The following is a 23,677-nucleotide window of genomic DNA, read 5'->3' as shown; positions in this document are numbered from 1 at the left end:
TTCAAATGCGGCCTCCGGAGGATGCTGCCGACGTTTTGGGACACAGCTTCAGTCTCTCACTGAAAGTGCTCCTGTGACTAGCTGGTATGTCATGGAGTGGGTGGGAAGTATTATCCATGACTGTCTTTATCTTGAACAACATCTGCCTTCAGACACCACCCTAACGGAGTCCAACATTACTGGCCTTGTGGATCAGTTTATTTAGTCTGTTGGCATCTGTGACCCTCAACCTGCTGCCCCAGCTTGCAACAGCATAGAGCAGTGGTCCCCAACCTTTTTTGCGCCACGCACCAGTTTATGGTAAATGGTAAATGGCCTGTATTTTATATAGCGCTTTACTAGTCCCTAAGGACCCCAAAGCGCTTTACACATCCAGTCATCCACCCATTCACACATACATTCACACACTGGTGATGGCAAGCTACATTGTAGCCACAGCCACCCTGGGGCGCACTGACAGAGGCGAGGCTGCCGGACACTGGCGCCACCGGGCCCTCTGACCACCACCAGTAGGCAACGGGTGAAGTGTCTTGCCCAAGGACACAACGACCAAGACTGTCCAAGCCGGAGCTCGAACCAGCAACCTTCCGATTACAAGGCGAACTCCCAACTCTTGAGCCACGATCGACTGCCCGACAATATTTTCACGGACCGGCCTTTAAGGTGTTGCGGATAAATACAACAAAATAAAACTAGTGCCGGTATTGAAAAACAGAAGATTTATTCATAACACACGTGGAAAGACCCAGGAAAACCGAGTTAACGATAAGAAAATAACGCTAAAAACCCTGAAAACCATACATTTCACACCTGAGCCTCAACTCTTGCAACCCGGTACCAAACGACTCACGGACCGAGGCCCGGGGGTTGGGAACCTCTGGCATAGAAGATAGCACTGACCTTATGCAATCTTGGACTTTGTTGTCATTGTCGGTTGTTGATTTGTCCTATTCTCATTGTCTGATGGATTATAATGGCTGTTTGTACAAAATTTGAAAACTATGCATACTCTCTCTCTTCATAGATAGATAGATGCGTGTGTTTATGTTTATCTGGCTAAATTCGATATGGTTCCAGCAACAGTTTTTACAGTAAGATATGTTTTATATGCATGTACAATCTTTAATATACATATATACACATGAAAACATACATATATGTTATCTGTGGGTGTGGGGCAGAGAGGGTGTTCGCCCAGGGCACCAAACAGGCTAGGACTGCCACTGCTGACAAAACACAGAATGTGAAAAAGAGGGGAGGCATGATAACAGAACCTAAAGACTAGAAATGACAAATATTAGATCAAGCAGAAAAACAATTAAAAGAACATAAATAGAAATAAACATCAAATATTACAATATACAATACAATACGAAAGAAATTCCACAAATTCAATACACGCTACAATTGCAGTGTGAACAATCTGATTTTTTAAAATGTTTACATAGAATTGGCCGCATTTCAGCACTGACCAATAAAAATTAATTAACTCCAGTGTGGATTAGTTGATGATTTTTTAAAGTATCCATGCGACGAAAACCCTTTCCACACTGACAACAGACAAATGGTTTAATGCCAGTGTGGATGGCCTGATGTTCTTTCAAGGAACTCATGCAGCTAAAAGATTTTCCACACTGATCACAGCTGAATGGTTTCAATCCAATGTGGAGGAGATGATGTTTTTTTAAGTTTCTACGCCGAGTAAATGATTTTCCACACTGATCACAGCTGAATGGTTTAATTCCAGTGTGGATGAGCTGATGTTGTTTTAAATTTGTAATATGAGTAAAAGCCTTTCCACACTGACCACAGACAAATGATTTAATTCCAGTGTGGATGAGAAGATGATCTTTTAAGCTTTTGCTGTGAGTAAAAGACTTTCCACACAGATCACAGGTGAATGGTTTATCTGTAGTATGGATGAGCTGATGTTCTTTTAAACAGTTACTATGAGTAAAAAACTTTCCACACTGATCGCAGCTGAATGGTTTAAATCCAGTGTGGATGAGTTGATGTTTTTTTAAGCTGCCACTCTGAGTGAAAGTCTTTCCACACTGATCGCAGCTGAATGGTTTAATGCCAGTGTGGACGAGCTGATGTTGTTTTAAGTTGCCATTTTCAGTAAAAGCCTTTCCACACTGATCACAGCTAAATGGTTTTAATCCAGTGTGGATGAGTTGATGTTTTTTTAAGCTGCTATTCTGAGTGAAAGTCTTTCCACACTGATCGCAGCTGAATGGTTTAATGCCAGTGTGGATGAGTTGATGTTTTTTTAAGCTGCTATTCTGAGTGAAAGTCTTTCCACACTGATCGCAGCTGAATGGTTTAATGCCAGTGTGGACGAGCTGATGTTGTTTTAAGTTGCCATTTTCAGTAAAAGCCTTTCCACACTGATCACAGCTAAATGGTTTAAATCCAGTGTGGAGAAGCTGGTGTTTTTTTAACTTGCTATTTTGTTTGAAAGCCTGTCCACACTGCTCGCAGCTGAATGGTTTAATGCCAGTGTGGACGAGCTGATGTCTTTTTAAGTTGCCATTCTCAGTGAAAGTCTTTCCACACTGCTCACAGCTGAATGGTTTAATGCCAGTGTGGAGAAGCTGGTGTTGTTTTAAGCTGCTATTATGAGTAAAAGCCTTTCCACACTGATTGCACATGAAGCTTCTGTCTCCACTGTCAATGCGCTGGCGTCTTCTGGCCTTCTTCATAGTGATGAAAGTCTTCTCCACAGGGATCACAACTCATTCATCTGTACTTGCTGGCATTGGTTGGTTTTTGTTGAGGTCATAAATTTGGAGAGGTTTCAGCACACTTCCCCTTCTTTTGCCTATGATGACAAAGAACTAAAACAGTGACATGCACTTCACAAAACCTATTTAGTGTACATATACATACATATATCTATACTAGGGCTGCCACAAACGATTATTTTGATAGTCGACTAGTCACCGATTATTTATGCGATTAGTCGACTAATCAGATCATCATCCACTGGACGTAAAACGTACAGCTTATTGCACCAGCAGCATCTGCTCTTATATAACTATCATTAGCTTACAGCTTTAAGCTTTTAAGGTGCTAACTAAAAATAAAGACAAGATGATAGTTTATTCAGTTTTAATGAAATTTGCAGATTGTTTCGGTAAAGTTTAACAAACTCCTTGCTATCTAAAATATAACAGGACACCGGAGTATATTCTCCAGCATCTCACACTTCTGATAATCAGCTGTCTGCTTGACGTTCATTCAGCTGTGTAAAAACTATAACTTTAATCTCAGCCAATCCGATTTACTCAGGAACAAATAAAATACAAAAAAAAAAAAAAAGCCAAACAACAACATTTTTAATTTATCTAAGTGACTCATATATATTTAACCTGAGTAGCGAAAGACGGCGGTGGGTTTGAAAACAATTTGCCGGGAGTCCGGTGTTCTAACGGCGCTAGTGACCTAGCCCCCGGCTAGCTATCGAGCTAGTGGGTAACAGACGTCTCCGAAAACGTCGGAGCGCTTTTGAAAATATGTGGTGTCCTGATAAACTGAGCCGATATTTGAGGTTTACACAGCTACATTCTCGCCTGAAAATATGTTAAACGTTTATTTTGTGACCCAGAAAGAATAATAAAAGTAATATTAAAACTAACTAGCTACCGCCATTGTTGGAAACTAAGCTGGGCCGCGCTATGAATTCTGGGACACAGCTGCTTCTTCTTCTTCTTCGGGGTTTAACGGCAGCTGGCATCCTTGTACATGCAGTGCTGCCATCTTCTGTTTCAGTCCGTTATTACACTCTTAAATCCTGCTACTTATTCCTGCGTCTTTTGTGATCTTACAAAGCTTCAAACGACGCGTCGACTATTAAATCAGTCGTCGACGATTTTGATAGTCGACGTAATCGTGACTAGTCGACAAATCGTGGCAGCCCTAATCTATACACACACACACACACACACACACACACACACACACGAAAAATAGTAATCAATACAAGGGATGGCTATTTTAAAGAATCTAACATTTTTAAGAATCTAAAATCTGAGTATGTTTTGAGTTATTTAACATTTTTTTGTCTCCTAATTCCATATGTGTTCATTTGGAGTTTTGATGGTTTCAATTAGAATCTATAATGTAAAAAGTCATTATAAAACAGAAAAATCATGAGAAAGTGTGTCTAACCATTAGACCTGTGGCTTAGTCAGACTGGCTACAGAGCTGTTTCTGTTTTCCTCATTTACTAAGATTTCATAACTTTATAGAGGGCTTTTTCTTGTTCAGGTCAAAAGAAGCATGAATTAGTCTTCAGTGTAGGTGTACTTATAAGTTCTTCCAGGGAGTCAAACTTCTCTGGTTTGTTGCCTTCATTTTCAGAGCAGCCAAAGTGTGCAGAGGATGTAATACTATTAACAAAATACACTATCAGAGATTATCAGAGGGAATAAAGCACAACTGTGTATCAGCTGTGAAAAATGTATCATGTGCAACACTAGAACATATTATCAGATACTTTATGATAGCAACATGTAGAGTGTGTAAAGGTTACAAAAAATCCAGGACCAAAAACTGATCCTTGAGAAGCTTATTTTCAGGAGGGTTAAAAACGGCTAACTTCATCTATCCATTGATTTAATGTAAGCAGGTTGAGAACATTATTTTTCTTCAGCAGTGATTTGTCTCTCATTTGGGATAAACAAGCAAAATGTCACTGTGTACAGAATTAGATGTTATTATTATTAAAATAACAACCAATTAATGTCTGTAGAATAATGTTGGCGATTTTTCTTTGTCACCTTCAGTGAAGAACCAATGTTTCTGACTACAGGTGCTGAGATGCTCCTCCTGCAGACTCTTCGCCTGCTGCCAGTCACCTGTGACAGCAAAAAGATTTTTATATTTAAGCCAGTTAAATTTATTGTATTATTATAAGGCACTACTGCAGACCATTGTATTGTGTAGCATTATTGTGCCTCGTACTAACATCACAAACATCAGAATCAGAAAAACCTTATTAATCCCAGAGGAAAACTAAGTTTTCATAGCAGGAAATATACAACAAACAACATGCACTCACTGAGTGTAGAAACAGAGTTATGATGGATAAATACTGGATAGTAGGAACAAAAAGAAGGGGGGGGAGGGGGGCGCTTATGAAAACAGCTGCTACAACAGCCTGTGTTCCAGATCTACTGGCGTTTAGATCAACTGGCGTTGGTCGAACAGATGTGTGACAGTCTTGCGTTTCAGGAGCTGCTACCGACAAACCAGCAAAAGAAAAAAAAAAAAAAAAAAAAAAAAAGCCAAATGTCTTGATGTTGTTGAACAACAAAATGTTTAAAAATGTGGCGAGTTTACCTGGTGATATCCTCATGTGCGACGCGATCGCGAAAACAGCAAACAAGTAATACCACGCCGATGTTGTTTACAGGACAGCAAGAGTAAACGATCGGGAGACTCTTGTCGTCGTTATCGTTCCCCTCGTACGGTTTATTTCTCCGGTTTCAGCGTTTTTGCTCCACAACTACAGCGAGCAGTTTACTTTATGCACTAACATGGAGTCGAGTCAACCAGCGCCACCTCTGGCCAAGTGCCACAGCCTACAGCCAGATCAACTTGTGACACACATCTGCACCACGTCTGAATTCGTTTCATGCACAACACATTTGTACTAGGGCTGCCACGATTGGTCGACTAGTCACGATTACGTCGACTATCAAACTCGTCGACGACTAATTTAATAGTCGACGCGTCGTTTGAAGCTTTGTAAGATCCTGAAAGACGCAGGACTAAGTAGTAGGATTTAAGAGTGTAATAACGGACTGAAACAGAAGATGGCAGCACTGCATGTACAAGGATGCCAGCTGCCGTTAAACCCCGAAGAAGAAGAAACTGTCCCAGAATTCATAGCGTGGCCCTGCTCAGTTTCCAACAATGGCGGCACCTAGTTCGTTTTAATATTACTCTTATTATTCTTTCTGGGTCACAAAATAGACGTTTAACATATTTTCAGACGAGAATGTAGCTGTGTAAACCTCAAATATCTGCTCAGTTTATCAAGACACCACATATTTTCAAAAGCGCTCCGACGTTTTCGGAGACGTCTGTTACCCACTAGCTCGATAGCTAGCCGGGGGCTAGGCTAACTAGAGCCATGAGAACACCGGACTTCCGGCAAATCGTTTTCAAACCCACCGCCGTCTTTCGCTACTCAGGTTAAACATGATATACAAGTCACTTAGAGAACTTAAAAATGTTATTGTTTGGCTTTTTTCAGTATTTTATTTGTTCCTGAGTAAATCGGATTGGCTGAGATTAAAGTTATAGTTTTTACACAGCTGAATAAACGTCAAGCAGACAGCTGATTATCAGAAGTGTGAGATGCTCGAGAATTTACTCCGGTGTCCTGTTATATTTTAGATAGCAAGGAGTTTATTAAACTTCACTGAAACAATCTGCAAATTTCATTCAAATTTAATAAACTATCATCTTGTCTTTATTTTTAGTTAGCACATACCTTAAACACTTAAAGCTGTAAGCTAATGATAGTTATATAAGAGCAGATGCTGCTGGTGCAATAAGCTGTACGTTTTACGTCCAATGAATGCATGATCTAATTAGTCGACTAATCGCAAAAATAATCGGTGACTAGTCAACTATCAAAATAATCGTTTGTGGCAGCCCTAATTTGTACCCTTCAATTGTGTCTGTTTGTGCGTCATGCAAATAAACCTTTGAAATGAATGAAATGACCCTAATATTTCACTATTGTTGTAACATCACATGTCGTTAGCGTAGTCTGTCTGCGTCTTTTCTCTGCGAGCAAACATTTTAGAGTTGGTTGTTATATACAGTCTGTATAAGTGTGGTTAATCTAATAAACATTTGTAAGGAGATGGCAGTTACTGTGAATGTACAGCAGGTGATCAGTAATAAACAGTCAGACAATGACTCTGACAATCTCATTCAATCTTGCAGACTGAATGCACCTTCTGTGGAAAGTGGTACCACACAGTGTGTGTGGACTTCCCCTGTGCAGAAGGAGACTACAAATGTTGTGGGTGCTAAATAAACAGAAAAAAGTGATCCCTGTTGTCTTTGCTTACTGATTGTTTTTAGTGTTGACAATCCACATTGCTGGGATTGCATCTTTCAACATGTTTGTGGGTAGATTTGGATGTACCAGGGGTTAGTGCAGCCACTCAGCCTCTACTCAATGTGATCATAGCAGCAGGTGCAGATGTGTCACAAGTTAATCTAGTAGTAGGCTGTGGCACTTGGCCACAGGTGGCAGTAGTGGACTGACCTCCATTTGAAACTGGTCCAGCTGCTGTGTGATAGTGGATCTGCTACAAATTGAAGATCATAAGCAAGTTTTGGAAATGAACCCTTGTATTATGTTGAAGAACAAAAAAATGACATTGATTTTGTTGCGGGTCACTTGGTGTTCGCTTGCTCTGCGGTAGAGTATCACTTCCTGTTCCTGCTCAAACACAGTGGTGTTTCTGAGTAGCTTATTTGCTTAGCAATTTAATTAACAACTTTTAAATACATTCTTCTTTCATAGTATAATCTTCACGTGCTTCATCCGAAGCACACTTTCTGTGTACTCACTACCTAATTTATAGCCAAAGTATTCACTCACTGTCTCTGTACTGTCTCGCTAGCTTAGCTTAGCTCGTAGCTGACTCATTAGCACCATGGCTACTTCACCTGTCCCTCCTGCACTTTCTTGCTCATTGTGTCAGATGTTTAGTTACTCCTCGGCCTCCTTTAGCAGTAATGATATCTGTAACAAATGTAGCATATTTGCAGCGCTGGAGGCCAGGATTACTGAATTGGAGACTCGGCTTCGCACCCTTCATTCACCCGTAGCTAGCCAGGCCCCTGTAGCTGGTGCAGCCGAAGATAGCGTAGGCCCCGCTAGCTGTTCCCCGGCAGACCCCAAGCAGCTGGGGAAACAGGGAGGCTGGGTCACGGTGAGGAGGAAGCATAGTCCTAAACAGAAGCCCCAGGTACACCACCAACCCGTTCATGTGTCTAACCGTTTTTCCCCACTCGGCGACACACCCACCGGGGGTCAAACTCTGGTAATTGGCGATTCTGTTCTCAGACATGTGAAGCTAGAGACACCGGCAACCATAGTCAATTGTCTTCCAGGGGCCAGAGCAGGCGACATTGAAGGAAATTTAAAACTGCTGGCTAAGGGTAAACGTAAATTCAGTAAAATCATAATTCACGTCGGCAGTAATGACACCCGGTTACGCCAATCGGAGGTCACTAAAATCAATATTGAATCGGTGTGCAACTTTGCCAAAACAATGTCGGACTCTGTAGTTTTCTCTGGTCCCCTCCCCAATCAGACCAGGAGTGACATGTTTAGCCACATGTTCTCCTTAAATTGCTGGCTTTCTGAGTGGTGTCCCAGAAACGATGTGGGCTTCATAGATAATTGGCAAACCTTCTGGAGGAAACCTGGTCTTGTTAGGAGAGACGGCATCCATCCCACTTTGGATGGAGCAGCTCTCATTTCTAGAAATATGGACAAATTTATAAACAAACAACTTAAACATAAACAATTACAAAGAAAGAACAATACAGTATCCACATCTGAACCAAAGAGTAAAACAGTGAAATGTGGATTATTAAATATTAGGTCTCTCTCCTCCAAGTCTTTGTTAGTACATGACTTAATAATTGATCAACAAATCGATTTACTCTGCCTTACAGAAACCTGGTTGCAGCAGGATGATTATGTTAGTTTAAATGAATCAACACCCTCGAGTCATTCTAACTACCAGAAATCTCGAAGCACAGGCCGAGGGGGCGGTGTGGCAGCAATTTTTCCACACCAGCCTATTAATTAATGAAAGACCAAGACAGACTTTTAATTCATTTGAAAGCCTGATGCTTAACATTGTCCACCCCAGCTGTAAAACTCAGAAACCAGTCTTACTTGTTATCATCTATCGTCCACCTGGGCCTTACACAGAGTTTCGGTCTGATTTCTCAGACTTTATATCTAATTTAGTTCTGAGCTCAGATAAAATAATTATTGTGGGTGATTTTAACATCCATGTAGATGCTAAAAATGACAGCCTCAACATGGCATTTAATCTGTTATTAGACTCAATTGGTTTCTCTCAAAATGTAAAAGAACCCACCCACCACTTTAATCACACTCTAGATCTTGTTTTAACATATGGCATAGAACCTGAACATTTAACCGTGTTTCCTGAAAACCCTCTCCTGTCTGATCATTTCCTGATAACATTTACAATAATTGATTACACAGCAGTGGAGAGTAGACGTTTATCAGAGTAGATGTCTTTCTGAAAGCGCTGTAACTAAGTTTAAGAATATAATCCACCCACTGTTATCATCTCCAATGCCCTGTACCAACACAGAGCAGAGCAGCTATCTGAACGCTACCCCAACAGAGGTCGATTATCTTGTTAATAATTTCACCTCCTCACTACGTACGACTCTGGATACTGTAGCTCCTGTGAAAACTAAGGTCTCTAATCAGAAGTACCTGACTCCGTGGTATAATTCTCAAACACGTACCCTAAAGCAGATGACTCGTAATCTGGAGAGGAAATGGTGTGTCACAAATCTAGAAGATCATCATTTAGCCTGGAGAAATAGTTTGCTGCTTTATAAGAAAGCCCTCCGCAAAGCCAGAACATCTTACTATTTGTTATGGCCCTAGCTGGGCCTCCTGATACTGCCCTTGTGTGGGCGTGGTGTTTTTCTCCGCCTCCTCCTCTTTTGCTCCACCCCTCTGTCTCTCTCTTGCTCTCTCTCTCTCTCCCCAGGACACAGCTGCTGCTCATTGGACTCACTTACCACCTGGGCCCAGTCAGCAATCACCTCTCTGAGGTCATATAAGCTGGGGATGAGCTGTGAGCAGGATGTGGGGTGTCTCTGCTTGGTGTGTAGGTAGCCTGCCTGAAGTGTGGAGTTGTGGAAGCAGTATAGCTGCTTTACGTGAGTAGTGTGGGCTTGTGGGCCTTGGCAGCAGTAAAGCCAGCTACTGTTAGTGACAGGGTGAGCTTGTGGGCCCCTGGAAGTGCCTCCTCATGGTGTGGAGTTTTTGTTTGGTTGTTGTGTTCTTTGTTGTTGCCACAATAAAGACTATGTTATTTACTAAGAACACCTGTCTGTTTTCCTTTCATTCTGTTCTGGACTCATTTGTTACTGGTCCCCTCACTCGCATGCCTAGACCCCTTTGGGGGGGGACGTAACACTATTCATCACTGACTGAAGAAAATAAGAACAACCCCAGGTTTCTCTTCAGCACTGTAGACAGGCTGACAAAAAGCCAGAGCTCTTTTGAGCCAACCACCCCTTTAACGTTAACTAGTAATGACTTCATGAACTACTTCACAAATAAAAGTTTTATCATTAGAGAAAAAATTACCAATAATCATCCCACAGATGTAATATTATCTACAGCTACTCTTAGTACCATTGATGTTAAGTTAGACTCTTCTTCTCCATTTGATCTTTCTGAGTTAACTTCAATAATTACTTCCTCCAAACCATCAACGGGTCTTTTAGACCCCATTCCTACAAAACTGCTCAAAGAAGTCCTGCCATTAATTAATTCTTCGATCTTAAATATGATCAACCTATCTCTAATAATCGGCTATGTACCACAGGCCTTCAAGCTGGCTGTAGTTAAACCTTTACTCAAAAAGCCATCTCTAGACCCAGCAGTCTTAGCTAATTACAGGCCAATCTCCAACCTTCCTTTCATATCAAAAATCCTTGAAAGAGTAGTTGTCAAACAGCTAACAGATCATCTGCAGAGGAATGGTTTATTTGAAGAGTTTCAGTCAGGTTTCAGAGCTCATCACAGCACAGAAACAGCTTTAGTGAAGGTTACAAATGATTTTCTTATGGCCTCTGACAGTGGACTCATCTCTGTGCTTGTCCTGCTAGACCTTAGCGCAGCATTCGATACTGTTGACCATAATATCCTATTAGAGCGATTAGAACATGCTGTAGGTATTACAGGTACTGCACTGCAGTGGTTTGTATCATATCTATCTAATAGACTCCAATTTGTGCATGTAAATGGAGAGTCCTCTTCACACACTGAGGTTAATTATGGAGTTCCACAGGGTTCAGTGCTAGGACCAATTCTGTTTACATTATACATGCTTCCCTTAGGCAGTATCATTAGAAGACATAGCATACATTTTCACTGCTATGCAGATGACACCCAGCTCTATCTATCCATGAAGCCAGATAACACACACCAATTAGTTAAACTGCAGGAATGTCTTAAAGACATAAAGACCTGGATGGCCGCTAACTTTCTGCTTCTTAATTCAGATAAAACTGAGGTTATTGTACTCGGCCCTGAAAATCTTAGAAATATGGTATCGAACCAGATTCTTACCCTGGATGGCATTACCTTGGCCTCCAACAACGCTGTGAGGAACCTTGGAGTCATTTTTGACCAGGACATGTCCTTCAATGCACATATTAAACAAATATGTAAGACTGCGTTCTTCCATTTGCGCAACATCTCTAAAATTAGAAATATCCTGTCTCAGAGTGACGCTGAAAAACTAGTTCATGCATTTATTACTTCCAGGCTGGACTACTGTAATTCATTATTATCAGGATGTCCAAAAAACTCACTGAAAAGCCTTCAGCTAATCCAAAATGCTGCAGCAAGAGTACTGACAGGGACTAGAAAGAGAGAGCATATTTCTCCTTTTTTGGCTTCCCTTCATTGGCTTCCTCTTAAATCCAGAATTGAATTCAAAATCCTGCTCCTCACATACAAGGTCTTAAATAATCAGGCCCCATCTTATCTTAATGACCTTGTAGTACCATATCACCCTATTAGAGCACTTCGCTCTCGCTCTGCAGGCCTACTTGTTGTTCCTAGAGTATTTAAAAGTAGAATGGGAGGGAGAGCCTTCAGTTTTCAGGCCCCTCTTCTGTGGAACCAGCTTCCAGTTTGGATTCAGGAGACAGACACTATCTCTACTTTTAAGATTAGGCTTAAAACTTTCCTTTTCGCTAAAGCATATAGTTAGGGCTGGACCAGGTGACCCTGAATCCTCCCTTAGTTATGCTGCAATAGATGTAGGCTGCCGGGGGATTCCCATGATGCATTGAGTTTTTCCTTTCCAGTCACCTTTCTCACTCACTATGTATTAACAGACCTCTCTGCATTGAATCATATCTGTTATTAATCTCTGTCTCTCTTCCACAGCATGTCTTTATCCTGTCTTCCTTCTCTCACCCCAACCGGTCTCAGCAGATGGCCGCCCCTCCCTGAGCCTGGTTCTGCCGGAGGTTTCTTCCTGTTAAAAGGGAGTTTTTCCTTCCCACTGTTGCCAAAATGCTTGCTCATAGGGGGTCATATGATTGTTGGGTTTTTCTCTGTATCTATGAAGCGCCTTGAGGCGACTTTTGTTGTGATTTGGCGCTATATAAATAAAATTGAATTTTGACCCGTACTGTGTAAATCCACTCAGAATTGTCAAAAAACTGCAATAAAACAATAGCAACTTTACTTCCCATCAGATAAACATGTAGAACACAAACATACAACTGTTAGACTTTCCATAACTATTTTAGGTACAATTTGGTTTTTCATTCTTACAAACACATTTCTTTTGAACTTGCCCAACGTTCTCAGTTTTTCAATGCTCAACATTTTCAATTTTGTCCACATGATGGACAGAATGTAACTGTGTGCTTTCTGCAGATGTACTTCTTGCATTTCTCACAAAAAGTGCTTGTTTTCAAACAGGAATCTTCCTAACTAAGATTTAAAACAAAAGATTCTACGTCTCCTCCAGTCTCACAAACAGATGACAAACCAAGCGACACACCTGAGTCACTGACTTTCTTAAATCCACTCACTCTCACTGGCTCTGTTTATTACTAATCACTGTGTAACTGCTGTGAATTCACAGTAACTGCCGTCTCCTTACAAATGTTCATTAGATTAACCACACTTATACAGACTGTATATAACTACCAACTCCCAAGTCATGTTGATGGATTGCCTATATTGGCTGGAAATATAAATTTCCAGGGAAAAGACACAGGCAGACTCTGCTTACAGGATGTGATGCGACAACACTAATGAAATATTGATGTGTCATATTTGTCCAAGGTGTATTTCATTGTTATGGGAAAAGAGAATATTAAAATCATGATGACCAATTGGAGTGGTGATTTCTATGACTTTGTGTATATAATTTGGAATTTTGTACAAATGTAGGCCAATAAGGAATATATGATATCATTTCATTCTTTTCAAAGGTTTATTTGCATGACGCACAAACAGACACAATTGAAGGGTACAAATGTGTTGTGCATGAAACGAATTCAGACGTGGTGCAGATGTGTGTCACAAGTTGATCTGGCTGTAGGCTGTGGCACTTGGCCAGAGGTGGCGCTGGTTGACTCGACTCCATGTTAGTGCATAAAGTAAACTGCTCGCTGTAGTTGTGGAGCAAAAACGCTGAAACCGGAGAAATAAACCGTGCGAGGGGAACGATAACAACGACAAGAGTCTCCCGATCGTTTACTCTTGCTGTCCTGTAAACAACATCGGCGTGGTATTACTTGTTTGCTGTTTTCGCGATCGCGTCGCGCATGAGGATATCACCAGGTAAACTCGCCACATTTTTAAACATTTTGTTGTTCAACAGCATCAAGACTGACGGAGTGTGTTTGAGACAACCTCACAAGTGTCACAGGTGACACATTTGGCGTTTTTTTGCTGGTTTGTCGGTAGCAGCTCCTGAAACGCAAGACTGTCACACAACTGTTCGACCAACGCCAGTTGATCTAAACGCCAGTAGATCTGGAACACCTGCCGTTAGATCAGCGCCATCTTAAAAGACATTACTGGTGGTGATTCTGTATGGGCTCAAAATGTGGTCATAAATATTTTGTACTTGTAAAAAAGATGTGTGTGTGCGTAAAAAAGATGTGTGTGTGCGTAAAAAAGATGTGTGTGTGGACTTAGAAAAAAAAACCCTGCAAGTTACAAGTACGGATTTTGACCCTATTTTTCTTTCTTTCATCTGATTGGTCAATGTCATGTCAATCACAAATGTAACAATCCAATCAGAGAACAGATGGGTTTGGCTGTTGGAGGGGCGCTTTTATGAACTGCAGGTCCTTGAAGGGTGATACAGTTTGAAGCTGGAGGATCGCTATATAAATATCCGATAGCAGGTAGGTCCCCTAACTTTCAGTAGCTGTTGAAAGGATAAAGTTGTGGTATATCAGTGGTTAGAAATACCATTATTACTTTAGGATTAGTTTAACACAAAGTCAGGGCCGACCCAGGACCATTGCTGTGAGTCACAGTGCGCAGCATAAAAGTCCTTTCACATCGGACACAGGATGTGCTGCTAATGCTAACTGCTAACTAAAAGCAAAGGATCCAGAATTTGTTACGCTGGCTGCTGGGCTCTGTGGGTTTTTGCAGCAGCTCTACCTGTACTAGATGCACCTGCTCCTTGTCTTTTCTATCTCTGACTTTATGTCCTCTACAAGAGTTTGTTTTTTTTGCTGCTTCTTCAAATGTTCAATAAAAACATGTATGCTAATTCATAACGAAGAAAGCTTTGTAATGAAGACTGTCATTTCCAAAACACTGCCCGCCCCCACCCCGCGGTCCGCAGCGCTGTTGGAAAGGCTGTGGAAGTCCCTGTATTAAACACGTAGTCCTGTGACACAAAAATCACCAAACTCGGACGACCACAGACTGTTTTCCTTCGTGGTGATGAAGGAAAACGCTGGGTTGGCATGTAAAAGGGCATTTATTCCCTTCAAAGACCTGCAGTTCAAAAAAAGCGCCCCTCTGACAGCCAAACCCATCTGTTCTCTGATTGGATTGTTACATTTGTGATTGACATGACATTGACCAATCAGATGAAGGGAAGAAAAATAGGGTCAAAATCCGTACTTGTAACTTGCAGGGTTTTTTTTTTTCTAAGTCCACACACAAATCTTTTTTACGCACACACAAATTCTTTTTACACATACAAATCTTTTTTACAAGTACAAAATATTTATGACCACATTTTGAGCCCATAATTCTGTTATTAATTGTGGAATCTGTTGTATTCTATCCACCTCATCAAATCATAATACTCAGTACAACATCTTCATTTGAAGGAAAACAAATAGCTGAACACAAATGATTAAAAAAAAATAAGGTCCTGCTGGAAGCTCCAAGCAGACAAAATGACAGGGGCTGAACAGAACGTACAGCCGAAAACAAAATTAGCTAAGAGAGAGAAACCCTGTAGACAGTTATTGATTTAGTAAGCTATATAATTATAATGTACTCACTCTGGATCTCCTCTCAGAATAACCCGAACTAAAGATCCCCCAGCGGAGGAGGCCGGCTTTGTAGTTGGACTAGGAGAGAGACCAAGCTGTCCGAGCTACGAGAGCCTATATCTTTCCAATCACGCATGAGAAACATAAACGTGATCTGCCGGAGACCAGAAGGGCAGCAGTAAGAAAGCTCAGCACAGTCACACTATATTTGTCACACCACAAAAGTCTCCGTCGTAGATAACAAGTATGATGACTGTGGCTATAATCATTACTCGGTAAGTCTACTTTCCGCTGTGTGCACGCGCAGTACTTCGTCTTCTTCTTTGTGGTTTGTCGGCGGTTGGCAATAACGACTCATTACCGCCACCAACTGGTAGTGATGTGTCCTGTGTGTCAAAGCTTCGAAGCGTGTGTCGGCTAATCTTGGGGGAGTTTTTGTAAAGCGCGTATCGAGGCTTTCTTTGATTACGTATGCAGTGACGTTCAAGGCCTCGCGGGCAGCCCGTACCATGTGACTGATTCAGGAACTGGCTCGCCGGTTCGCGCCAGATTCGAAATAAAATTGGCATCAAAACACAGCTGATTTCCCCCATCACATTGTGTTGTGGAATTAGATTACGTACGTGCTACATAGATACTTGAGCATTTCATCGTTGATAGAACCAGCAAGGTAGAGATTTTTTTAATCTCCTCTCTCCTTATCTCATCTTATAAAGTATGCACACAGTAATACATATCCCAAATGATAAGTACCATAATAAAAATAAACAACATGACTGACTTTAATTATCCATAAAATCATCACATTCTCTGTAAGATTAAGGTCAACTATTGAATGGTGTATATTTTAAAGACTTTAAAACAAAGTTAACGCTGAAAGTACTAACATCACTTCTTTTTTTTTTGGACGATTTCTGGACGATTCTAGCACCAGTTTTTTACAGAACGTTGTGTGAAATCAAGGAAAATATGGAACGCCAGGACTGCCATAATGAATTAATTAAATACACCATTAAATCATTAGTTAAATGTGTCAATAATTAATTAAAATTGGAATTAATTAATTAAATAAATAGTTATGACACATGTAATTAATTAATTATTGACACATTTAATTAATTATTTATGTATTTCACATTTTAATTAATTATTGACACATTTAATTAATTATTGACACATTTAATTAATTATTTAATGATATCGGGGTGGCTGTAGCTCAGGTGGCAGAGCAGGTCAGCCACTAATCAGAAGGTCGGTGGGTCGATCCCAGGCTGGATCCTCCTGGCTGCATGCCAAATATCCTTGGGCAAGATACTAACCCCGTGTTTGCCTACTGGTGGTGGTCAGAGGGCCCGGTGGCGCCAGTGTCCGGCAGCCTCCCCTCTGTCAGTGCGCCCCAGGGCAGCTGTGGCTACAATGTAGCTTACCATCGCCAGTGTGTGAATGTGTGTGTGAATGGGTGAATGACTGAATGTAGTGTGAAGCGCTTTGGGGTCCTTAGGGACTAGAAAAGCGCTATACAAATGCAGGCCATTTACCATTTACCATATATTTATTTATTTCATTTTGGCAGTCCTGACGCCTGGCTCTCATCATGAAATAATTTTATCTGTCAGCCTCACCCATCAAACTCAGGGGGCGGGGTTAACGCTGATCGAGTCAAAACCATTGCTTTGGCCTGGTGGCCATTGTTTCTAGCACACAACAACCTGCATGTGGAAGCTAACAGAACTGAACTTTGAAAAACCCTGTTTGTGTGTCACCAAATACCGTTTTAATATTTTTTTAGCCGAGAATGTAGTGGTTTAATCTTCATGTGTCTGGTCGGTTTGTCAAGATACAGCCTCTTTGCAAAAGTGCTTCGATGATTTCGGAGATGTCTGCCCAGTCTCACGGCAAAGCGTGGGATAGACCCGCTCGCCTCGCAAGCAATCCCACCGACAAAGCGCAGGCCCCGGTACACAGCTGTAGTAACCCCCGCTGACTTCTTTCACTGAGGTTATATTTATCGGTGTTTTATTTCCTGATGTTCTTATGTGTCCTACGTGTTTCAGTCGCCAATTCTGAATTATAAATAACATTAAAAACATGTTTAAGGAGGAGAGAGAGCAAATAAATCTGTTTAACATCTGATCTTTGGGTTTTTGTTCAGTAATCAGCGTGACCTGTGTATAAACGCGTAAAAGAGATAACGTTGGTGTTTCCATCATGTAGTAACTGCTGGCTTTAACTGTACAAAGGTTGTTCGACACTATGAAACACATACAGACTTCATGATGTTCGGCTAATATTTTTATAGTGAATATTAATCATGAGGGTAAACGGCCCTGTACACCACGCAGCGAGGTCAGCATATCCACGATATCCTCAGCTCCATGAGTTAACACAAAGTTTCCCAGCTGACTATCTAACTTCCAACTATTCCAGAGACGTGAAAATATACAGCATAAAGAAAAGTGTAAGAGACTCGGCAGCAGATTAGAATAACAGTTATACATTTAATAAATCACCAAATGAATCCAAGAAACGAGCAAACCTGTTCCGACAATTTGAATTTGTATTCCCTCAGCTGCAGACTCGCTGCTGTTTAAATGTTTGAAAAGGAAGATTAGATATAAACAAACGTCAAACATAGACTCAGTCTGCCTTCACATTTGATATGAGGCCAGCACGTATAGTGGCTGTGTCCTGTTTTAAGATCATACATGTAAAATTGTTGTCTGACCTCCGTCGATCCAGCCGCTCAGAGTCCGTGGTTACCATGGTTACTGCATAAGCAGCTATAATGTTAACAGCTGGCACTGAGGAAACCTACCGGCAGCATGAGTGTTTATGTTTTTCATTGCAAAAGAACTGTCTGAATGGTTAACTGAAGTTAACTTGGATAAATTATAGTTAAGGAGAATCACAGATAACGCCTACGTGAGCTGTGTGACTGTTCACCACTACACTGAAATCAGCAGGCTATTACTGAAATACACGTGCTATATCATAAACTATGATATAAATAGGGAGGTCCTATTAACATGTTTAGTTTTAAAGGACACCTTCCTGCCTTTAGTCTCCTTCATGAGCAGTATTAGTTTTCTTCTAACATCCAGAAGTCTGCACAATGTGTTTCATAGTTTGTAACAAGCCTTTGACAGGTAAACATAACATGACCGAAAAAGCAAAAAAAAAAAAAAAGAGAGAGAGAGAGTGTTGACATAAGAAGAGAAAATACTCTCAATTATGGAGACAGGCAAATGGTTCATTTATGTTTGATGCGTGTTTATTCCTCCCTAAATATCGTCGGTGAAGTTCGCCATGCACGTCAGTGTGGAATATACTAGGCACAGGTACACGCACACACAGGTCTTTATCGCCAAGTTCCACATTTATTTACACTTTCACACACTGATACTATCGCACAGAATGACAGCTGTCCATCCCAGCTGATGTGTGTCTCTTTTTCTCCTCTCCCGCTCCTCTCCGTCTCACTATAACACAGGGGAGGGAAACCATCATCAGTCCATAAACAACATCAGCTGTTCTTACCGGCCTCGCAGCGCCGTCCTGATGAGCCTTCCGCTCCACTCCTCCCCTGCAGCTGCGCCCGGGGCCACGCCCCCGCCACAGTCAGATTTTCCTGCGCATTTTTATACGTCTGCCAACAGAGAGAGAGAAAAAATCACATTCTAACAGACAGCTGGTGCTTAGAATACAGTTGAATAACTATTAAAAAACAGATGATATTTAGATGATAGTTCAGTCTAACACATGTGCCAGTGAACCATTAAACGTCTGTGAAACTATGCAGTTATGAAACGTAACTTTAACCTCAGCCAAACCGATTTGCTCAGTTGTAAATAAAACAGCGAAGTAAACGTGACCCGACAGACAGAACCTGAGTGAATGAAGTCCAGCGTTTAACCACTGAGAGCTAAAACTCAGCTGAGGTTTGAAAGCTGTGTGCTGGTGATTGGACATCAGCCGCTGATAAAGCTGTTCGCCTATAAAGTGCTCTGTAAGGAAACAAGCTCCAGCAGCTCTGCGCTCGGGGAAAACACTATATTTACTTATCTTGTGCAGAAAAATGCGCTGACATTGCGTTATATCGAGCACCGGCTGCCCGGTTAAACTGTGACTATCACCAGGTAACGTAGGCGTGTTTCTTGAATTAGCAGCAGGTGTTAAACAGCTGACAGATGAGGAGGAGGATGCATGAAGGTAAACTGAGGGTCTGTTGAGCTGATCGCTGGTTTCGTGAGAAAAATGTCAGCTCGTTCTTTATGTTACAGAAGCACAGAGACACAAGACCAGGCGGAAAGAGACGATCGTTCGGTGAAAATGAGAATCTGCGAATGCAACATGTGGAACATGGAGAGTGGAATATGTAAACAAACCGGTTAACGTAACCCCCTCGGTGCACTCTGCATGCTAATTGTTAGCAGAGCTAGTGAAATCTCGGAAAACATCTGAGCACTTTTGCAAACATGTTCTATGTTGACAACCTGACCAGACATACGGCGCGACATTCGCGGCTAAAACACTGTTAAAAGTGTAGCTGGTGACAGAAAAACGGGGTATTTTAAAACTACACCACCACCATTGCTGCCTGTGATTTGATCTGCATTCTGGGATACCTGGCTGCCCCAAGTCTACACAAGCAATCGATTACCTAGGATCGACCTGTTTTGACTTACTTTGCACGGCAACCAATCAAATGTTAGAGAAGCTGCATGGGCAGCGTTAACCCCGCCCCCTGAGTTTGATGGGTGAGGCTGACAGATAAAATTATTTCATGATGAGAGCCAGGCGCCAGGACTGCCAAAATGAAATAAATAAATATATCATTAAATAATTAAATGTGTCAATAATTAATTAATTAAATGTGTCAATAATTAATTAATTAAATGTGTCAATAATTAATTAATTAAATGTGTCAATAATTAATTAATTAAATGTGAAATACATAAATAATTAATTACATGTGTCAATAAATAATTAATTACATGTGTCATAACTATTTATTTAATTAATTAATTCCAATTTTAATTAATTATTGACACATTTAATTAATTATTTAATGGTGTATTTAATTAATTCATTATGGCAGTCCTGGCGTTCCATACAAAAAGGGCAGACTTCGATCAAATATGAATTCTGAAAACATTAATTTCCTGCTAAAACCAAGGAAAAACCCTGTATATCCCTCAAGCTATTGTCCAATATCCCTTATAAATGCAGACCTTAAAATAATCTGCAAAGCTCTCTCAAAGAGACTAGAGAAAATAAACCCCCTCTTAATCATCATCCTGACCAAACTGGTTTCATAAAAGGTAGGCACTCATCAACAAATACTTAATTTGATAGATTACTCATACAGTAAAAACCTTGAAACTACAATATTTTCTTTAGATGCAGAAAAAGCATTTGACAGAGTTAACTGGAAATTTCTATTTGCAACTTTACACAAATTTGGTTTTGGATCCTCTTTCATTAACTGGTTAAAAATATTATATAATTCCCCAACAGCTTGTGTCAGAACAAATGACCAAACATCCTCCAGTTTCTGTCTCCTGAGGGGCACCAGGCAGCGATGCCCACTCTCCCCTTCACTGTTTGCAATTTTTATTGAACCACTAGCAGTAGCAATTAGACAGAATTCAGTAATTAAGGGCATAAAATGCAAGAACGTGGAACATAAAATCAGCCTTTATGCGAATGATTAGGGATGGGTACCGGTGTCCGGTGCCATCATGGCACCGGTTCTGACATAAACGGTAGTAACCAGACCGAAAAGCAGCGCACATTTCGGTGCTTTTTTTTTTCCTGAGCTGTGATACACTTTAGATTCTAGCCAATCATTTTACGTTTCCGAGGATAGTAGGCGGGTCCAGGTACGTACGTTCTTAGAGCAGAGCTACAGATTAAAAATGCCCAAGACGAAGCGGTCAAAAGTCTGGCTGTACTTCACAGCAAAATATGCAAACTCAGCAGCCTGCAACAAGTGCTTTAAGCTGATACTGTGATACTGTCAAAGGAGGTAACACCTCAAATCTGATGAAACACCTGGCGACGCATAGCGTTTTTTTTTTTTTAAAGCCGAGAAATGCGTCGTATTTGATAGCTTGCTGCGAGAATAGACCTCACACCGTGCACATCTACTGCGGGTGGGTTGCCTGTTATCGGACCCGGAGCAACATCCCCCAAAAACACGAAGAATAGAGTCCTGGCCCCTAGCCCTGCCAGTGTAGCAGAAATGATGAGGATGATGATGCAGCAGCAGCCGTTCTTCTCTGCGTGAGTAGCTTAATGTTGTTCGTGTGTAATTTACATTGAGTAGGCTAACCACTTATTACATTAATGCATGTAAGGTGAACTAGCAAACATCATCATAGCTACATGCGGCTGTCTTCTTGTTTGATGGCAGATGCTCCCTTCACCCTGGCCCAAAAGGCTAAAATGACCAAAGAAAAAGTGGAAAACAGCTGAACATGAGAGGTTTTTGGACAAAGTTTGTGTTTTTTCCGTTGTTTAAGCACTGCTTCCAGCCAAGAGTGATACCATATATGCCCCATAGCTGCAGAAAAGGCTAACATTGCTATCTTTTTACAAAAAACCAGCTGAACATGAGAGGTTTTTGGACCAATTTTGTGTTCTCCATTCTTTAAGCACCGGTTTGAGCACCGTTTGAGCACCGGCACCGTTTCAAAAGTACCGATTTGGCACCGGTATCGGATAAAACCTAAACGATACCCATCCCTACGAATGATGTGTTACTTTTTCTCCAAACCTCACAAACCAATATCTCTGGGGTGATTGAATTTATAAACTCTTTTGCAAGAATATCAGATTACTCAATTAACTGGTCAAAATCTACAGTCCTTCCGATTAATTGCTCCTTCCATAATTCTTCTTCTACACCACTGCTATCAGGAAATATAAAATATTTAGGTATTAATGTTTCTCCCAAGCTTGCAGATCTGACTAAATTAAACCATATCCCACTTTTAAAGTAAGTAGAAGGTGATCTGGCTACATGGAACTGTCTACCCATATCACTCATGAGAAGGGATTCTGCTATAAAAATGATGGTCTTACCAAAAATAAATTTATTCTCAGTGATCCCAACTAAACCGCCTCAAAATTGGTTCAGATGTCTAGATTGATAGATGTCCAAATTCCTTTGGAAAAATAAACCCCCACGTATAAGCTTAAAAACACTATAAAAGACCAAGATTAAAGGAGGATTAGAGCTGCCTAACTTTCAGCACTACTTCTTAGTCAACAGGCTTCAATTTATCTCAGGATGGCTAAAACATACCCTCTTAGATTAACCTTGGTTAGATGTAGAACAAGCACTTTGCAATAATCTAGAGATTTCAGATCTACCATTTATCAGCTCAAACATCCAACGACATGAATGCTTCAAAAGCATCAACATCAGCGTTTCTCTGACAGCATGGTGGGAGTTTCTAAAATTGACGGAGTCTTCACTAATCCCATGCAAACGTACACCTATCTGGAACAACCCTGACATATTACAAAATAATAATATGATAAACCTTTCAGATTGGAGTGGTAAAGGAATCAAATATTTAGAACATATATTAGAAGGAACAGAATTTATTTCATTTGACAGACTAGTTACACAATATGGGATCAACAAGAAAAGATTTTTAGAATATCAACAAATTAAATCCATAGGAAAAAAGAAATTTAAACCAGGTCAAGTTGAACTACAAACACCACCAAGTGTGGTTCAATTTCTTACTCTTAAAACCCCCAAATTACTTTCCAAAATATACAGAATGCTTTCTAAAACAGATGAGTCAATATCACTTCCTATTGCAAAATGGGAAGAGGATTTATCAGTTAACTTAGACCAAAACTTCTGGTCTCAGATATGCTTAAAAACCTTTCGGTAGGGATGCACCGATACCGATACTGGCATCGGGTATTGGGGCCGATACTGTAAAATGTGTGTGTACTCATACTCGTAAAAGTTAACCAATACCATGAACCGATACTAACTTATTTCATTAATCAGAGGGTGGCATGTCATTTCTGTTGTAGTTTTTTAGATTGGCCACTAGGGGGACACCTCGCGCTAAACAGGCACATGGTTAGGCGAGTGAGACTGGCAGCTCCAGATAAAAAAGAGAAACTGGAGGCTGCTGTAGCTAGGCTAAGCAAAATGTCAGCAGTGTGGAACGGAACAGCCAACTTTAACTCAGGTTTTGGAAAAACGATGAAAAATGTCAAGAGAAAATCCACGGGCAGTTTAAATAACAGAGGCTCTGACTCATTTTATCGCTCTGGATGACCAGCCAATGCCTGTGTTCTGACAAAACGTCCTACCTTG

The 23,677-nt window shown here is 40.8% G+C and overlaps 1 long non-coding RNA gene across 1 annotated transcript; it reads right to left on the bottom strand.

The window, feature by feature from the left end:
- Nucleotides 1-125: 125 nt before the first annotated feature.
- LOC309703809 lies at nt 126-15,777 on the bottom strand. The gene is made up of 3 exons (XR_014276037.1): nt 15,337-15,777; nt 4,785-4,862; nt 126-2,824 (listed from the first exon to the last, which is right to left on the bottom strand). It is a non-coding gene; the product is annotated as an uncharacterized lncRNA (long non-coding RNA).
- Nucleotides 15,778-23,677: the final 7,900 nt, after the last annotated feature.

Source organism: Aulonocara stuartgranti (genome assembly GCF_965226115.1).
Source record: "Aulonocara stuartgranti genome assembly, chromosome: 3".
Taxonomy (NCBI): Eukaryota; Metazoa; Chordata; class Actinopteri; order Cichliformes; family Cichlidae; genus Aulonocara; species Aulonocara stuartgranti.
This window is presented reverse-complemented; position numbering and strand designations above follow the sequence as displayed.